This window comes from Myxocyprinus asiaticus, chromosome 4, assembly GCF_019703515.2.
Source record: "Myxocyprinus asiaticus isolate MX2 ecotype Aquarium Trade chromosome 4, UBuf_Myxa_2, whole genome shotgun sequence".
NCBI classification, from domain to species: domain Eukaryota; kingdom Metazoa; phylum Chordata; class Actinopteri; order Cypriniformes; family Catostomidae; genus Myxocyprinus; species Myxocyprinus asiaticus.
In genome coordinates, this window is record NC_059347.1 from 58,293,826 (window position 1) to 58,312,610 (window position 18,785).

Here is an 18,785-nt window from a genome sequence, read left to right on the forward strand (position 1 = left end):
GGTCACATGGGGTAACCTCCTTGTGGTCACGATTAGTGGCTCTCACTCTCAATGGGGCGTGTGGTATGTTGTGCATGGATCGCGGAGAGTAGCATGAGCCTCCACATGCTGTGAGTCTCATTGGTGTCATGCACAGCGAGCCAAGTGATAAAATGCATGGATTGACGGTCTCAGGCAACTGAGACTTGTCCTCCACCACCCGGATTGAGGTGAGTAACTGCACCACCACGAGGACCTAGTAAGTAGTGGGAATTGAACATTCCAAAATTGGGGAGAAAAGGGGATAAAATAAAAATTAAAAAAACACTTTGAGTGTGGTGTCAGAAAAGTGCTATAAGTGTCAAATTAATTAATTCAAAATATGTAAATAAGAGTGTTGTTTATCTTCATCAAAGCAAGTTATATTTCAGTTTTAAATGTTTAATCGTATAACATAATATCAACATGAAAATAGCACGTTATGACTCCGGCTTTGAATATCTCCCAGTCATGATCACACACAGGTGATGTCCAGGTAACCTCAAATCTAAGATTCATCCGCCAGAAGAGCAGTGTTGAAACATGACTGACGTAAAGTGTTCTTCCGCAAATTGCTTGCAATTTTAAGTTTCAACCACAGATGTCACTAGAGAAACACAGTTATGTAGTGCAGTTTTAAAGAAAGAAACATCTAGAAAGAATTGATTCAAATAATCCAGCGATGTAAATGTAATATTACAACTTGTAACTTGTAACTTGCGTTGTGAATTCACTGTTCTCATAAAAACGAGCTAAACGTAACAAAATATCCTAAACTGACTAAACGTGAGGAATTTAAAACATAGCTACTATAACCCTAACCCTAGCTACATAACTTCTAAACTGCGTGAAAATTAAAACTGGCCCTGCCAATAGGTCTGCAACTTGACCCGGGCCCAACGGGACCCGAGAAACCGCCGGGTTTCGGGCCAGGTTCGGGTCAGTTTTTCAAGAATGACTTCAGATTCAGGTTTGTAATTAATGAAAAATAAACAGGCCTACCTAACCTGTTTCACGCATGCGCTCTCACTCACAGACACACACAAACATATGAGTAAAGTGTCGTTCACACCAAACGTGTTTTTGCGAGCTTCTGCTCTGTTTTTCCTTTGTATTCCTACGTAAACACATGCTGGAGGGATGTCTTTGACAGTTGCACTGCTTCTCGGTTTCCTCAGTGTCTCGCCAATGAGTCAAGTTAAAAAGAATGTCAAGTTTCAAAATCGCTTGTCGAGACACCTGTGCTCTGTTTCATTCGTTACACTGCATCTACCTCGTTTTTAGTGCAGGTGTCACAAAGATTCAACATTCTGAACAAGTTCAGGCTGTACAGAGGTGACAGATTGTTTCACATTATTCCAGATTGTTCTGCACCAAGAAAAGTTTCGGCACTTGATAAACCGTAAGCTGTTGTTTTTTCCCTTCTTCTTAGTGTGCGGAGGCAGTGCCTTCTTCAAACTGTGTTTACTGTTACAATACTTTTACAAATGTTGCCTACGATGCTAACAAAATGCAGCCTATTGCAACAATATTGCTAGAAGAAGAAATTATACAGAGAGTGAGCAATGTCAGGTTTGGGCTTAAAATTTGACAGTACTGTTCAGGCCGGGTAGGGTCACAGTCTCGAGTATGGGTCGGGTTCAGGTTTCAGTTTAAGGCTGGTGAGGACCTCTAGCCCCACCTCCATCCACCCAGAACACTTAAAAACAACTCATTCAGAAATCATTGTGGTTATGACATCACAATTGAGATCATTAACATAAGACGGCCCACATTTACATATCAACACCTATTCAGTATTCAGCAACTCGACCTGCCCTGGTAAACAGTGTGAACTCTGCCAAAATGTAGATGTTTGCTAATTATAACAGAAGTCGTTTACATACAGAAGTCTTAAAGGTACAGAGGCAAAAAAAGCCTGTGTAATTCAAAGGGTCAGGAAAAGCGTGGAAAATGATTTTGGAAAAACTAAATTATGACTGTTTTTGTTGCAAAAAAAATTATGAGTTTACAAAATAAAATAAAAAGTGCAACAAAAGTGTCAATTATGGCCAACTAAAACTTTCTTACTGCAATTTCTTAGTGCACTGACGTAAAAGACACATAGCAATTTGTGCATAATATTATTCACTTGGGTCGAGCACATTAATCAATCTTATATTTGGATTTAAGTATGGCAACATGCAGAAGCCCAAATAAATAAACTGAAACATATCAAAACAGCAGTGTCATGCATAAACATGCCGACAAATGCATGCAGAGCCACGGGTGCAATGTATCGCATGACTAATAATAACCTGCTCAATGAAGGGAAGTTATGTTGCATCACAGATCAAAAACGTATATTAAACATCATTCACATCTGTCTCATAAATCCTTAATAAAATTTTGTCATGCAGACAATAGAGATCAGAGATCTGGGTCTCTTTGTTGAGTCAAGTGTGCATGTTTCCTCAAGTATCTGTTTGTCCAGGTAATTTTCCAGTTTCTAATTGTGAATAATCCCTGATTATTCCAGCAGGTCTCAGTTTGAACTGAGTGAATCAAGTACCTGTATTTCATCTCCACTATCTCAAAGTGTCATTTACAAGTCATTTAGCTGGGATTATTTATGCAGCGGTCATTCCTGAAAGCAATCATCCGAACAGAGAAACGATTAAAGACAGAGACACAGGATGGTGGGGGTATGAGGGTTTGTGTTTGCTGTTATTATTGCTGATATTAAAACTCACTTATGTTCATTATTCAGTTCAGCAGGTTTAAACATTGCAAAATGAATCTAATGTGCAATTACATCACAAGTGGATTCAGTGAGGAAAACACACACACACACACACACACACACACATTCACTTAGCTATCAAAGGGAAGACACTTCTATTATTTTCATACAAAGCTGATTATAATTACAGACTAACCCTAACCAACACCCCTAAACCTAATATATATACTATATATATATATATATATATATATATATATATATATATACACTGTGTTTATGAATAATCTTTCCAATCGAGGACATGCCAAAAAGGGAGGTTTTATCAAATTTAGCTAAAAAATGTCTGGGGACAAATTGGACCCCAATCGATAGCAGAGTAAACTCTCTTTCACCTAGGGTTGGGAACTAGGGAAAAAATACTGTATCGTATGATATTCGTGACTATCGGTTCTGTTAACGGTTCCCTAACATGCAATTTTCTACCGATGCTGACGGAACATTGTACAAAAAACTCTGACAATGTTCCCTGAAGCGTTAGCTGCTGTGCTGCCTTGCAACTGAATCTTCAGCGAGACAAGTGTAGTCTGATTTCGAACAATTGACTCTTTTGTATCTACAGTGTGAAACACACAGCACGACCAAGGTAGTTCGATTCCTGAATAAATGACTCTTATATGTCAGTTCTTTGAATCTACAGCATGAAAAACACAGCTCAACCAGGGTAGTCTGCTTCCCGAACAAATTACTCTTATCAGTCACTTCTTTTGAATCTACAGCATGAAACACACGGTGCGACCAGGGTAGTTCGATTCCCGAACAAATAACTCTTATGAGATGGTTCTTTTGAATCTATAGCATGAAACACACTGTTCGACCAGGGTAGTCCGATTCCTGAACAAATGACTCATATTAGCTAGTTCTTTTGAATCTACAGCATGAAACACAGAACGACCATGGGTAATCCAATTCCCGAATGATTGACACTCATGAGCCGGTTCTTTTGAATCTACAGCATGAAAAACACAGTTCGACCAGGGTAGTCTGATTCCCGACAAATAACTCTTATGAGTCTGTTCTTTGAATCTACAGCATGAAAAACACAGCGCGACCAGGGTAGTTTGATTCCCGAACAAATAACTCTTATGAGATGGTTATTTTGAATCTATAGCATGAAACACACAGTGTGACCAGGGTAGTCCGATTCCCAAACAAATGACTCTTATCAGTCGGTTCTTATGAATCTACAGCATGAAACACACAGCACGACCAGGGTAGTCCAATTCCCGAACAAATGACTCTTATCAGTCAGTTCTTTTGAATCTACAGCATGAAACACACAGCTCAACCAGGGTAGTCCAATTCCCGAATGGATGACTCTCATGAGCCGGTTCTTTTGAATCTACAGTGCCAAATATACAACGTAACAAATATTGTCCAATTCCTGAACAAATTACTCTTATCAGTCGGTTCTTTTGACTCTACAGCATGAAAAAAACAGCTCGACCAGGGTAATCCGATTCCACGAAAAATTGACTCTTATCAGCCGGTTCTTTTGAATCTACAGCATGAATCACACAGCTCAACCAGGGTAGTCCGATTCCCGATCAAGAGACTGTTATGAATCGGTTCTTTGAATCTACAGCATGAAACACATTACATGACCAGGGTAGTCCGATTCCCGAACGGAAGACTCTCATGAACCGATTCTTTTGAATCTTGAGTGCCAAATATACAACGTAACAAATATAGTCCAATTCCCAAACAAATTACTCTTATCAGTCGGTTCTTTTGAATCTACAGCATGAAACACACAGCTCGACCAGGGTAGTCCGATTCCCGAACAAGAGACTGTTATGAATCGGTTCTTTGAATCTACAGCATGAAACACACTGCATGACCAGGGTAGTTAGATTCCCGAAAAAATGACTCTTATCAGTCAGTTCTTTTGAATCTACAGCATGAAACACACAGCTCAACCAGGGTAGTCCGATTCCTGAATGGATGACTCTCATGAACCGGTTCTTTTGAATCTACAGTGCCAAATGTACAACGTAACAAATATAGTCCAATTCCCAAACAAATTACTGCTTATCAGTTGGTTCTTTTTAATCTACAGCATGAAACACAGCTCGACCAGGTTAATCCGATTCCCGAATAAATGACTCATCTGAACCAGTTCTTTTGAATCTACATTGTGAATCATTCAATTTCTATTTGATTCCTATCCTTGCTTTCACACATACAATAACACGTGCATCATACAAATAATGTTCCTCACGCAAAGTCTCACAATAGAGTTTGACAATAGAGTCTCATATCATATACCTGGTCTACAATCCTATTCTGTCCAAATTATATTGTGCTTTTAAGATGCTCTTTTTCATCCTTTTTGGAGCTCGACAGTCTCAGTCCCAATTGATTTTCATTGTATTGAGAAGAGCTTTGTCAACATTCTACAAAACATCTCCTTTGTGTTTCACCAAAAAAAATAAAAAAAATAATGGCATTAGGGAAATGATGACAGAATTTTTATTTTTAAAATAACTATTCCTTTAAGGTAGGTTGAAGGTGGCGAGTCTATGGTGACTTAAATCACAGTTTGTTCCCGAGATGGGTGCACCGAAAGCCAATTCGCACACCCACAAACATATAATGAGATATTTGCACCGTATAATGGACTCTTGTAATTCAGCTGCGACACGTTAACAGTTCCTGCAGCCCAGATAGAGAGAGATCTGTGTGTAATTAACTCAATGCACTGGGCTGAGAGGAAGCTCGGTTATCAGACTCTCTCTGTGTTCATCTAACATCGCCTACACACACACTTACGCTTACTCATATGCACCGCAAAGTGAATTATTACAGTCCAAGGTGATGTATCATTCTTCATTCACAAGCTAACCAACTGCAATGATGTCATTGTAATATTTGCAATCTGGATTGCGATCTTGCATCTTCTTTCTTACATTTATCTGCATACTTAATCGTGATTGTTAGTCTTGCTTCTTGCATCTGTGCTTTTTGGAGCTTTAATGTTTTGGTCACATTCACTTGCATTGTATGGAACTACAGAGTGGAGATATTCTTCTAAAAATCTTCATTTGAGTTCTGCAGAAGAAAGAAAGTCATACACATCTGGGATGGCATGAGGGTGAGTAAATAATGAGAGAATTTACATTTTTGAGTGAACTATCCCTTTAACTTTGGGTCTGTTACTCACACTTACCTATTGTACGTTTTCAAACGACATAGAATATAGTGTACAAATCATATGGACTACTTTTATGATACTTTATAGTGCTTTTTTTGTCATTTTGGGAGCTTCACAGACATGGTCTACATACTATATATACTGTTGTTGTACAGAAAGAGCTATGTAAAGATTCATAAAAAAATTCTCCCTTTGTTTTTCATGAAGAAAAAAAACTGCATGTAGGTTAAGAATGACATGAGGATGGGTAAATAATGACAGAATTTCCATTTTTGGGTCAACTATTCCTTTAACACAATTTTTATACTGCCTTACAAGCACTAGTATTTCCCTCCTAAAATACAAATCTGATTTCTACGGGGTTTTACTAAAGAACTAGATGGAAAGCACTGCCGATCCTCCTACACAGGTGAGTCACACATCAGGCAGGTGATGCTTCACACTGAGCATGCTCGCTGTGCACCGCTGTGTTTGACAGATTGTGTCACTTCCTCTCTCAGCAGGAAGCGGAGGTGGGTGAGTGCACATTAATAAGGAGGTACGGGAGCAGATCAGCGAGGTGTAATCAGGCACACTGGAGCAGGTTTCAGACTGATTACCCATCTGTCCACAAAACAAACTTTTGACTTTCACCAACATTCTTATATACTGTACACACCCTCACAAAAACACACTGAAAATGCTGGTGTTTTAATCACTGTTATGAGTCAGTGCAACAAACCATAATTGTAAGGGAATTTTCACTAAGGATTTTACTACTTTAAAGGGTTTTGTCTAACACTAATAATTTAATGCAAACATCACATTGTAAGATATAAAGACTTTAAAAAGATATATGATTTAAAAAAATAAAACAGACATTCAACACGGAACAACAGAGCTTTTCTGTATAGATCCTCTGTAATGTTTTTGATTGGATTAGGGTTGACAGGTAACCAGGTTGAGCCTGGTTTGGGTAGACTGCCAGGCTGGGTATCTGATAATCTCTTCTCGTATGATTTCGTTGTTGTTCTCCAGAGCTATCGGACCACAGGCCAGAGAGAACACGCCAGCTGGCTGACACATGGCAAACCTGGACCTGTACCGTGTTAGACAAAAGGTTCTGGCAACCTGTCCCATGTCAGGGTCATTATCACGGCTTACACTTGGACAACACCGCTCCACATGACACACACAAACACACTGGATCTCCTGTCTCTTTTACAGAACAACTCAAGAGAATTCAATTGCACAGACAGAGGAAATGTGGCTATGTTCTCAACAGCACACTACCATTCCACTCATACTATTTTCATGCGCGGTATGTACACCATGCACAATATGTGAATTTTCTCTTCTCTTTGACTCATTATTTGATTGGACATCATTTTTGAGTCATCATTTTTGTCTTTTTACGAAAATGCACTTTAACCCTTAAATGCATGGGCATTTTGCCAGACATTATTATGTTCCTTGGGTCTTTAGTGACCTGGCACTTATATCTGTCACAAATAGATCAACAAAACGCCCAGAGAGTGTAACATTTTCAAAGCATTTTTAAGACAATAATAGAATAGATTATATTCTGTCATTGGCATAGCCAAGGGTGGGCCGGGGTGGGCATGTGCCTACCCAAATTAGACCCAGGCCCACCCAGAAGATATGAGATTATTCTTTGACTTCAAATATATATTTATAAAATAGTTTAAAAATGCATAAATTGGGATTTCTGAAAGTGTACAAAATAACTTTTTGAATGTGCTGCTTCTCTGTTGTTAAGGAAATATGGTAAAAAAAATAAATAAATTTTAATTTGTGCGAAAACTTGGGCCATCCATTTATATTGAGGCCCGCCCAAAAGTAATTTACTGGCTACACCCTTGTATTCTGTTATATTTTGGTATTTTATTTGACATATATCAAAGAGATGATGCAACAAATTACTTTTCTTAAAAAAAAAGTGTGATGCACTTACAATGGAAGTGAATGGGGGCCAATTTTTGTACGTTAAAATTCTCACGGTTTCAAAAGTATAACCACAAGACATAAACAAAAATGCATGTTAACATGATTTTAGTGTGATAAAATCACTAAACTTTTCTGTGCAAAGTTATAGCCAAGTTTACAACTTTGTTGCCATGACGATGTATTATCAACAAACCCTAAAATGTCTGTAAAAATGACAATTTAAACAACTTTACAGCTCAAATAATGCAGGAGAATTAATGCCAGTGCTTTTATAACATTATACACTTCAAATTTCTGCCTTTTAAACCCACCCGAAATTGGCCACATTCACTTCCATTGTAAGTGCCTCACTGTAACCTTGATTTTTGCTTTTTTAAAGAAAAGGAGGAGCCAGTCGAAATACATTTTTGTGGTAATCAACATTATGCCACAAATGCTGTCGATTGAGCTTAACTTGTATTAAGCCATCATGTCATCATGAATGAATATTCATTTTAGTCAATTTTACTAAAATGGCATATAATTAGTCAACAAAAATAACATATTTTAGTCATTTTGAACCTCAGCCTTAGTTCAAGTTCACCAGTTCATTAGCTTTATTGTCTGTGCAGATGTAAGTTGCAATATTACATTTATGTTGTAGATATAGTTGATTAATGTCACATATATAGGATGAGTTTGAGTGAGGTAATTATCCCGTTAGTAAAGTTAATTGTACAGGTATTCAGCTCAAACTGGAAAATCCCCAGTAATGACAGAATTAAAGCAATACTTTAAAAAAAAAAAAAAAAATGCATAAATAAACAAAAACAGTGTTAGTGTATTGGTAATATCTTACAGTATTATTATATTTCCTGCAGATTTTTGGTTAAAACAGTATGGATTAATTAAAACCATTTGATTATTATGATGTGTCTTTTTCACCACTAATTTTGTTGAGGAGATTAACACTGGGCAGTATACAGTGTACAGGTCTGCCTATTAATTTATTAATATATATATATATATAATTTTTTATTTTTTATTATTGTGTATTTCTATATATACTCATCTTTTCTATTCACTTTTATTTTTATTTAAATTTGTTTATTATTATCTCTGTCTTGTTGTATTGTTTGTGCACTGGAAGACAAATTCCTTGTATGTGCAATAAAGCTCATTCTGATTCTGATTCCATGCAAACAAGCCATAATCACCAATAGTGTCTGAACACCCCAATATTCAGATTAGTGGTCGATCAAAATGGGGTTTTCAAACCATATTGAATATTGTGTGAATCTTAAACTGCCAATATTGCAATCTTGAACACTTGCTTGTGCAGTAGCAGTCCGCTATATTATTTTCCAAACACCCCAGTCGTACTGGTCTGGTAGTTTAATATATCTCTTTTTCTCACTCTCAAAGACAACACAACAGCAATCATTAAGCAAATTATTTAGAAACTGCATGAGCAAGACAAGAAAAAATGCAGAAAGAGTTTGAGCAGAAATGAGTGTGACATTGTGAGCTTTCTTCTGCGTATGAACTCAATCTCTCTGCTGCTGTATTCACCCTATTTCCATATAAAGCAGCCTCCTGCCTCGAGAAAAAGAGAAAAAAAAAATCTCCCTCTGAGACAGAGAGAAAGAGCAATACAGCAGCCAGACTCAGATAACAACACTCAACTCAATTAAACTTCCGATTGGGGCCGTTCTTTCAAAGCAACGATGAGTTTTCTGATAAAAGACTAATCACAGGCCTCAACAGGACCACTGACCCCTACAGGTCTCTCACTCTCTCGTCTACTACCTGCTCTCTGTGATGATAGCAGACTGTGTATTGGGGCATGCTTACTGGCGCTCTTGATTATGTGTGTGTAAGAATCATTATACCCCCTGCTGGAGTAGGAGGGAGTGTACAGGGGTGATAACACAAGCCCTGGCCCAGCTTACACCCTAACAGCCCTCCCTCCCATCTTGAACTGGGGTTAGCTTTCTTAATATTTAGTTAAAACATTTAGTAGGCGTTTTCTAAGACAAGTATCTCTATTACTGTTGCTCATATTGTTAGGGATTTGAACAAACCTCTGTTAAATTTTGGCAAATTACTTGGCCTACACAGTTTGTCTTATGGACTTGAATGTTCCCTTTAATCATGTGTCTTAAGTGATGTGTGCAATTCCTTCTTTAAGTAATAAGGCATATGATTTTCACCTAGTGGACATAAAAAGGGGTAAAAAAAATCCCATTAACTTACACTGAATGAGAGATCCGAGCCATATCTAGGCATCAGAATATCGTAGAGGGATCTTTTGACTTAGTACAGTAGGCAACCACCCAGAAGTGTTTTCTGGGTTCAATACAAGCTTAATCGACAGCATTTGTGGCATAATGTTGATTACCACAAAAACTAAATTCGGCAAAAAAATAAAATGAATGGTTACAGTGAGGCAGCTACAATGGAAGTGAATGGGGCCAGTCCATTAACATTAAAATACTCACTATTTCAAAAGTATAGCCACAAGACGTAAACAATGTTCATGTTAACATGATTTTAGTGCGATGAAATCACTTACTAAACTAATCTGTGTAAAGCTATATCCAATTTGACCACTTATTTGTCATGACGACATACTATAACTCTGTTAAACCCTGTAATCTGGTAAACGCCTGTAACTCTTTTATATTATCACAATAAAATCATGTAACACGGATAATGTTTTATGTCTTGTGGCTATGAATTTTAAGGTTTAAGGACTGGCCTCATTCACTTCCATTGTTAGTGCCTTCCTGATATTGCTATTTTTGCTTTGACATTTTTTAAATAAAAGAGGGACAAGTTGAAATTATGACACAAATTGGCGATTCTTATGGAACCTGTCAAGGAAATGTCCTGGTCTTATTTTACACCAAAATAATAATTAAAAAAATTAAAAAAAATACTTACATTTTTTTTATTATTACTTTCTTCCAAGACCAAATTTTCTGAGCTATGCTATCTACATTAAAGGAATATTCCGGGTTCAATACAAGTTAAGCTCAATCGACAGTATTTGTGGCATAATGTTGATTACCACAAAAAGTCATTTATTCATCTCTCCTTTTCTTTTTTTAAAAAAAAGTTTTGCCGCAGAATTTTTTAGATCTTATGTCACAGAACTAGCTCCAATTATGTTAGAAGTTTACACAGAGTCATTAAAGAAAGGTGAACTACCGCCAACCATGATGCAAGCCCTGATCAGTCTCATTCTTAAAAAAGATAAAAACCCAAATAAATGTAAAAGTTATCGTCCAATTTCCCTGATCCAGTTAGATGTAAAAATATTGTTTAAAATTCTGGCTAATCAATTAAGCAGAGTATTTACATCTCTTATATATATAGATCAAGTGGGGTTATTTACTCTATGCAGATGATATATTATTATTTATCTCTGACCCTAGAAGAACTATGTCAGCCTCCACATAATTATTAATTCTTTCTACAAAATGTTCAGGATACAGGGTGAACTGGTCTAAATCGGAAGCTCTTGCTCTGGCAGCATATTGCCCTGCCTTGGCTTTCCAACCTGGCACCTTTCAATGGCCCAAACCAGGCATTAGGTATTTAGGCATTTTATTTCCAGCAAATTTGAGAGATTTAGTCAGTTTATTTTGACCCATTAATGAAAATGTTCTCATGTGATTTGATAGGTGGGCTTTAGTACATTTGTCTATGACAGGGATGGTAAATGCTATAAAAATTTATTGTAAATGACCTCGGTTAAATTTCAGTAAGTTACATAGACCAATTGACAAAGGAGGTTTAGGCCTCCCCAAAATTTTGTTTTTTTACTATGCTTTTAGTCTCAGACACCTGGCCCATTGGTCTCCCACTTCCTCCTTTCCCCTCCTTGTGAACTTGATACACTGGTGCCAAAACCCAGGATTTAAGGAGGAAGAACATCGCCATTCATGCCTCACCACTGGAGGAAGTCTTCAAGACCCTCGTCAGCATCCACCAGTCACAGCATCAGGCCCTCCAGAGCAGCAGCAGTTCATCGTGCTTATCCAGGCCCAAACGAATGACCAGCAGGTGCTCCGGAGCTTGCTACCCTAAGAGGGGGCTGCCGCTGCGACCCCGGACCCCGCGACTTTCCCGCCCCATGTTCCTCTTGTCAAGATGGGGGCCCAAGACGAACCGGAGGCCTTCTTAGAGCTCTTTGAGTGGACGGCAGGAGCCTGCGGTTGGCCAAGCACCCAGTGGGTGGTCCGCTTATTACCACTGCTGTCCGGGGAGGCCCAACTCGCGGTGCAGCAGTTACCAGCAGAGAACCTCCTTGTGTACGCAGATCTAAAGAAATCCATCCTGCAGCGGATCAGCCGGACACCGGAGCAACAGCACCAATGCTTCCAATCACTGACCCTTGGTGAGCACAGCAGCCCATTTGCCTTTGCCCAGCAGCTCCGGGACACCGGCCAGAGGTGGTTGCTGGCTGTGCAATGTGACGACGGGACTGTGATCGATCTGGTGGTACTGGAGCAGTTTATCGCTCTGCTTCCGAGAGGGAAGACAGAGTGGGTCCAGTGTCATCGCCCAGCACCACTCCAAACAGCCATCCAGCTGGCTGAGGATCACATGGCGGCGTATTCGGGAGTCGGCGAGCCCCGAGATCCTTCTCTATCTTTCTCTCTCTCTTTCCTGTCACCCCTCCTTCTCTTCCCTCCCCTTCCTCCTGTCCTGTTCCTGTTCCCTGGAAATGGAGAATTCTTTCCCCAAACCGGTTCATCCCGCTGGCTATCCCTAACCCTCTCCACTCTCCCCCACAGGCTGGTAAATCCACTGCCCCTGGTGTGGGTGTGAAGTCTGGGCTGGTCTGCTGGAGCTGTGGGGGTCCTGGGCATTTCCAGGACCGTTGCCCCACGATCGAGGTGGAGACTTTTAATGGGGGTTAAGGGGGATAATGGTTGACTGTGCATGTATATTTTTCTTTGTTCTGTGTTATGTTTGAGAATCAACCAATAAAAATATTCATCTGTAATGTTGTTTAAATCGTAATTTTTAGTCATTTTAGGGTTTGTTGACATTACATCATCATGGCAACGAAGTTATAAAATTGGCTATAACTTTACACAGAAAAGTAATTTTAGTAATTTAGTTAGTAATTTTATCACATTAAAATCATGTTTACACGCATATTGTTTATGTTTTGTGGTTATACTTTTGAAAAAGTGACTATTTTAATGTTTAAAAATTGTCCCCCATAAATTTTCATTGTAAGTGCCTCACTGTAACCTCAATTTTTGCTTATTTTAAAGAAGAGGAGGAAGTCAAAATGTATTTTTGTGGTAATCAACATTATGCCACAAATGCTGTCGATTGAGCTTAACTTTCTGTTGAATATTCCTTTAATTTTATAGCTCTATGCTCTTTACATCAACAATTTACTCATTTGATTATATTCTATTTCTCCTAAAGAATTCTAAGAGAAACATCTGAAGAAAAAGTTAATACTTACATGAAACGTAACTCCATTTTTCTCTCTTAAGATATGAAAGAGCAAACTCGAGCAATAACTTTTCCCTCTGGGTAAACATGTATTCTTCAACATTGAGAGAACTGTGGTGAAAAGCAGAATTTGATGTCCTCCGTTGGCATGGGTCCATCCAGACCTTGGCAGGGAGAACAGCTTGCCTTAATGACTAATTAAGACATCTTAACGACAATTAACTCTCAAATTAACACATCTCACAATATGGTGTTTACCTTCAAAAGTCTTCAGCTCCATTTTATGACCACAGAGAAAAACTCTAACACATTCTCCCACTCATATTCCTAATGCAAACGTCACCATTAACATAATGTTTATACAGTATATAGAGGGAGATTGCTAAAACTGAGTTCATGAAAATGATTACGTTGCTATAGTTAAAAATAATTTGGGTTTAAGTGATTTTTTTTTTCTCCCCAATCTGGAATGCCCAATGCACTCTAAGTCCTTGTGGTGGCGTAGTGACTCGCCTCAATCCGGGTGGCGGAGGATGAATCTCAGTTGCCTCCGCATCTGAGACCGTCAATCCACTCATCTTATCACGTGGGTGTTACTGCGGAGACATAATGTGTGTGGAGGCGTCACGCCATCCACACACAACTCACCACGCGCTCCACTGAGAGCAAACCACATTATAGCGACCACAAGGAGGTTACCCCATGTGACTCTATCCTCCCTAGCAACCGAGCCAATTTGGTTGCTTAGGAGACCTGGCTGGAGTCACTCAGCACACCCTGGGATTCGAACTTGCGAAATTGACAAAATTAAAATTTTGGGTGAACTATTCCTTTAAATAGCCCCTGGGTTTATGTGATATTTAAAGGAATAGTTCACCCAAAATTTTAATTTTGTCAATTTACTCACCCTCATGTCATTCCAAACCTGCATTTTCACATGATCATTTGTGCCGCTGTGACAGCCTGATCCCATGAAATTGACGTGACCATGGCAACATTTGCAAAACAAAATTAGGTGCCTAATTGTACATTTGGCTGCAGTTTCCCAGTGAAATGTCCAGTGGGGGGTGCCAAAAGCAAGTAAAATGATGTTGTAATCAGACAAGGGTTTTAAGGTGAATATTAGATGAATGTTTTAATGAGTAAAACATACCTCCCTAACCTAAAACTTCAACCAAAACCTAACTGTTCTAAAAATCAAATAAGAGGTCAACAAAATAGACATCCTTACCCTAAACCTAACCGATAGTGTTTAAAAACACAAATGCTACATGAAAAGCACATTTTCTGAAGCAACCACATTATTTTGTGTCGTTTCTATGGTACTTTCATTTAGACCATCCTTGGCTGGGCTCGAACCTTGGTCTAAGAGTTCAAAGTCCAATACTCTATCAGGTGATCTACCGTGCAAGCTAATCACAATGGAATAAGTGTGTAAATGTAGGTGAGTCTCTAATACAAGCGTTAAAATATATAATTTTTCAAATGATGTGTTAGAGTTAAAGGAAAAGTGTTTCTAAAGTCATAATCAGCCGTTGTACTTAGTTTGCAGGTGAATAAAACGCACAGTTGTTGTAGTGCCTCTAGTGTTCATTTCACCAGGAACCTGCAGTGAAACGTAGAACACGGCACATAAAAGTCAGTTATAGTAACATTTCATTTTATGAGACTAGGTTGTGCTGCGAACAAGCTTCTCGTACTACTCATGAACGCTCAGACGTCAGGATTTTTACTGAAAATGTCTTGATTTTCAAGTAGTTTCTCACCAAAACCGATCGTATGTCTTCAGAAGACTTGGAATATGATGCGCAAGCCATATGGACTTTTTTTATGATACCTTTGGGTCCTTTTTAAAGTGAGTCACTATCAACTTCCATTAAGTAAATAAAGGGTCACTTTTTATTTCATGTCGATGTTAACGCTCCATGTCTACATTTTACTCACAGTTAGGTTGATGGAATATACTGCTTGACATAACTATTTATTGTGATTGTTATTCATAATTAATTGCAATTATTCATTAGTCATTTTCCTGCTGCTGCTTCATTAAAGCAATAAGACACTCGAGGTTAAAGGAATATTCCGGGTTCAATACAAGTTCAACTCAATCAACAGCAATTGTGGCATAATGTTGATTAGCACAAAAATTCATTTCGACTCATCCCTCCTTTTCTTTAAAAAAAGCAAAAATCGAAGTTACATTGAGGCACTTACAATAGAAATGAATAGGGCCAATTTGTGATTTGTGATATAATTTGAGCTTATAATTTGAAAAATTGTCATTTTTACAGTCGTTTTAGGATTTGTTGACATTACATTATCATAAAATTTGCTATAACTTTACACAGAAAAGGTTAGTAAGTGATTTTATCACACTAAAATCATGTTAACACAGATACTGTTTATGTCTTGTGGCTATACTTTTGAAACAGTGAGTATTTTAACATTCAAAAATTTGCCCCATTCACTTCCATTGTAAGTGCCTTACTGTATCCCAGATTTTTGCTTTTTTTAAAGAAAAGTAGGGGCATGTCAAAATAAATATTCGCGGTAATAAATATTATGCCACAAATGCTGTCGACTGAGCTTAACTCGTATTGAACTCAGAATATTCCTTTAACACACCTGATAAAATCACCATAGGAAACATTATGGTCACGTCCACTGCTAGAATTCAGTGATATATACAGTATATACGTGTATATATATATATATATATATATATATATATATATATATACACACACACACACACACACACACACACAGTATATGTGTGTGTGTGTGTGTGTGTGTGTGTATGTTTGAACTAGAACACTGAAAATGCTGAAAAACTTTCATACACTCCACAGCACGATAAGAGGCCTCCACAGTGATTTATCTGATTCAATTAGCTTGCAAATGTAAAACAAGTCAGCTCAATAAAGGGCAAAAACCTCTCTTTCTTTCTCTACATCCATGTCTCTGTTCCTTACCCCTACACTCCCTCTCTCTGCTAAATAATTAGACTGTGTAAATGCTTCATTAGATTAAAATGGTGTGTATAACAATATCAAGATGCTGTGTGTGTTTGTGCGTGTGTGTGTGTGTGTGTGTGTGTGTGTGTGTGTGGGCAAGTTTAAGTGGTTTACGAAGACATTGTTTTAGGTTACAAACTGGTAATTACAAGGGTATTATGCTACAAATGTGGTTTATGAGGACATTTCTACTGTCCCCATAATTCAAATCGCTTAAAAAAATACTAAATGATGTTTTATTGAAAATGTAAAAATGCAGAAAGTTTTTTGTGAGGGTTAGGTTTAGGGGTAGGGTTAGGGTTAGGGAATAGAATCTATAGTTTGTACAGTATAAAAATCATTATGTCTATGGAGAGTCCTCATAAGGACAGCCGCACCAACATGTGTGTGTGTGTGTGTGTGTGTGTGTGTGCGCGAGCGAGCGAGTGAGCTCTACATTAGCGCTGTATTATTGCGGGCAGGACTGAGAATTTATGACGCACAAAAACCCTGAAACATCAAACCCATTAAAGAATCCTGATTTATTTTCTGTGTGCGCCTGGGAAATGTATCACCCATAAAAAGGTGTGTGTGTGTGTGTGTGTGTGTAGAGAGAGAGAGACAACAGCAACTGTGAAGCATGTGTTTAATGGGTGAGGTTTAGCCGAAGCCTTTTTAGAAGTCTGTGACCTGAAAAACAAATCAGAATATTTAAGGCAACAGTAAGACGTGATATAGAAGGAAATATAATTACCATGATGGTAAAAATGAGTGTGTGGTGAGGGAAAAGCAGGGAAACAATGATATGTAAAAGCACAACACTAAATAACTCCACTGATAAATACTTTAAACCAATTTTTAAAACCTGCAGTATATATATTACATTATTTATTTTATATTTATTACAACTTTTCATCTTTCAAAGAGAGAAAGTTTAATAAATTATAATATAATAATCATAACGGTAATAATGTATAATATATTCTTATAATAAATAAGTATTTTTATATTTTTGTTCTATTTATCTTATATCCTTTTAAATTAATAATGTTACATATAATGTTACGTTAAATTTATGTATTGCTAATTTCTTAATTTACTCCACTCCATTTAATGTTCCAATTTAATGATTTCATTATTTATATTTTTTATTTATTTTATTTAAATTGTTAAATAAATTGTACATTTCCATTTGCATTCAAATTGAAAATTAAATAAAAATATTAAATTTCACAAACTACATTAAACAAAATTTACACCTGCTCCTGAACACATGTAAGTCGAGTGTAAGACATTTAAACCTTTTGTGTTCTTTCAGGTAAACTGCCATGACTACATTCTGATAGAAGTTAAATGAAATAAGTAATTAAAAAAAAAGTGAACTGAACATTTTTTACACTAAAGCTTCATGTCAAACCATTTTAGACCTCTTGGACTGTTTGATTCATAAAAGAGCCTCCAATGACAGCAAAAACATACGAAGACAGAAAGTTCCTCACTTTCATTGAGACACTATTGTCTTTGCTAAATCAAAATTTTACCATGTAAATGCACTTTATTCATAAAATGATTTTATTACTGTTCCGCACAGATGTTAAAAGCATTTATTAATCAGGCTGGTGCCTTCCTTATAGGGCATTTTCATGGGCATGGACAGTGGTGGAAAGAGTACTGATTTTCTTTTACTTAAGTAAAAGTACTGCTACTGAAGAAATAATTCACTTGAGTACAAGCAGAAGTACTAAGAAATATTATGACTCAAGTAAGAGTAAATAAGTAGCTTTCCAAAAAACTACTCAAGTAAATACGTTACAAGTTACTTTATGAAAATTATATTATATATACTGTAGTATATACGCTTCCATTTTTAGAACACAAAGACAATTTTGTTCTTAACAGAAACTTTTGCTTCATTTCACCAAGGATGCATAAAATTGATCAAAAATAATGCCAAAATCATTAATTGCCAATTATTACTACAGTTTGAAATAATTGTTTTAAGTGATATTTATTCCATTTTTTCTTTACCTGTGATGGCAAACATATACTGTGTCACAAAAACATTCTAAAGTGCTAATTTTGTTCTCAAGAAAATTTTCTTATTATTAGAACAATTGAAAATGGTTGCGCTACCATGCGGAAATCACAATACAGTGGGTTTTTTCCACATTTGCTGTTGATTTATAGTTGCAAGTCAAATTTTGGTTTTAAAAATAGGCAAAAAGAAACATTTCTCCTAAAGTCTATTGTTTTAGAGAGATGACGGCTATTCCATGCATTACTGTTTTGAAAAAAGAATCTCTGACCAGGATAGAGAGGGAAGTGGATGGCCAGATGCACAACAAAAAGACAAGTAAATCACAGTCTCTAGTTTGAGAAACAGACTCCTCACAGGTCCTAAACTAGCAGCTTCTAAATGCCACAG

At 37.3% G+C, this 18,785-nt stretch overlaps 1 protein-coding gene across 4 annotated transcripts in view; it reads right to left on the minus strand.

The window, feature by feature from the left end:
- Positions 1-18,785, minus strand: part of LOC127440017 (NAD-dependent malic enzyme, mitochondrial-like) — a 714,514-nt gene that overhangs the window by 573,516 nt on the left and 122,213 nt on the right. The window lies entirely within an intron of this gene.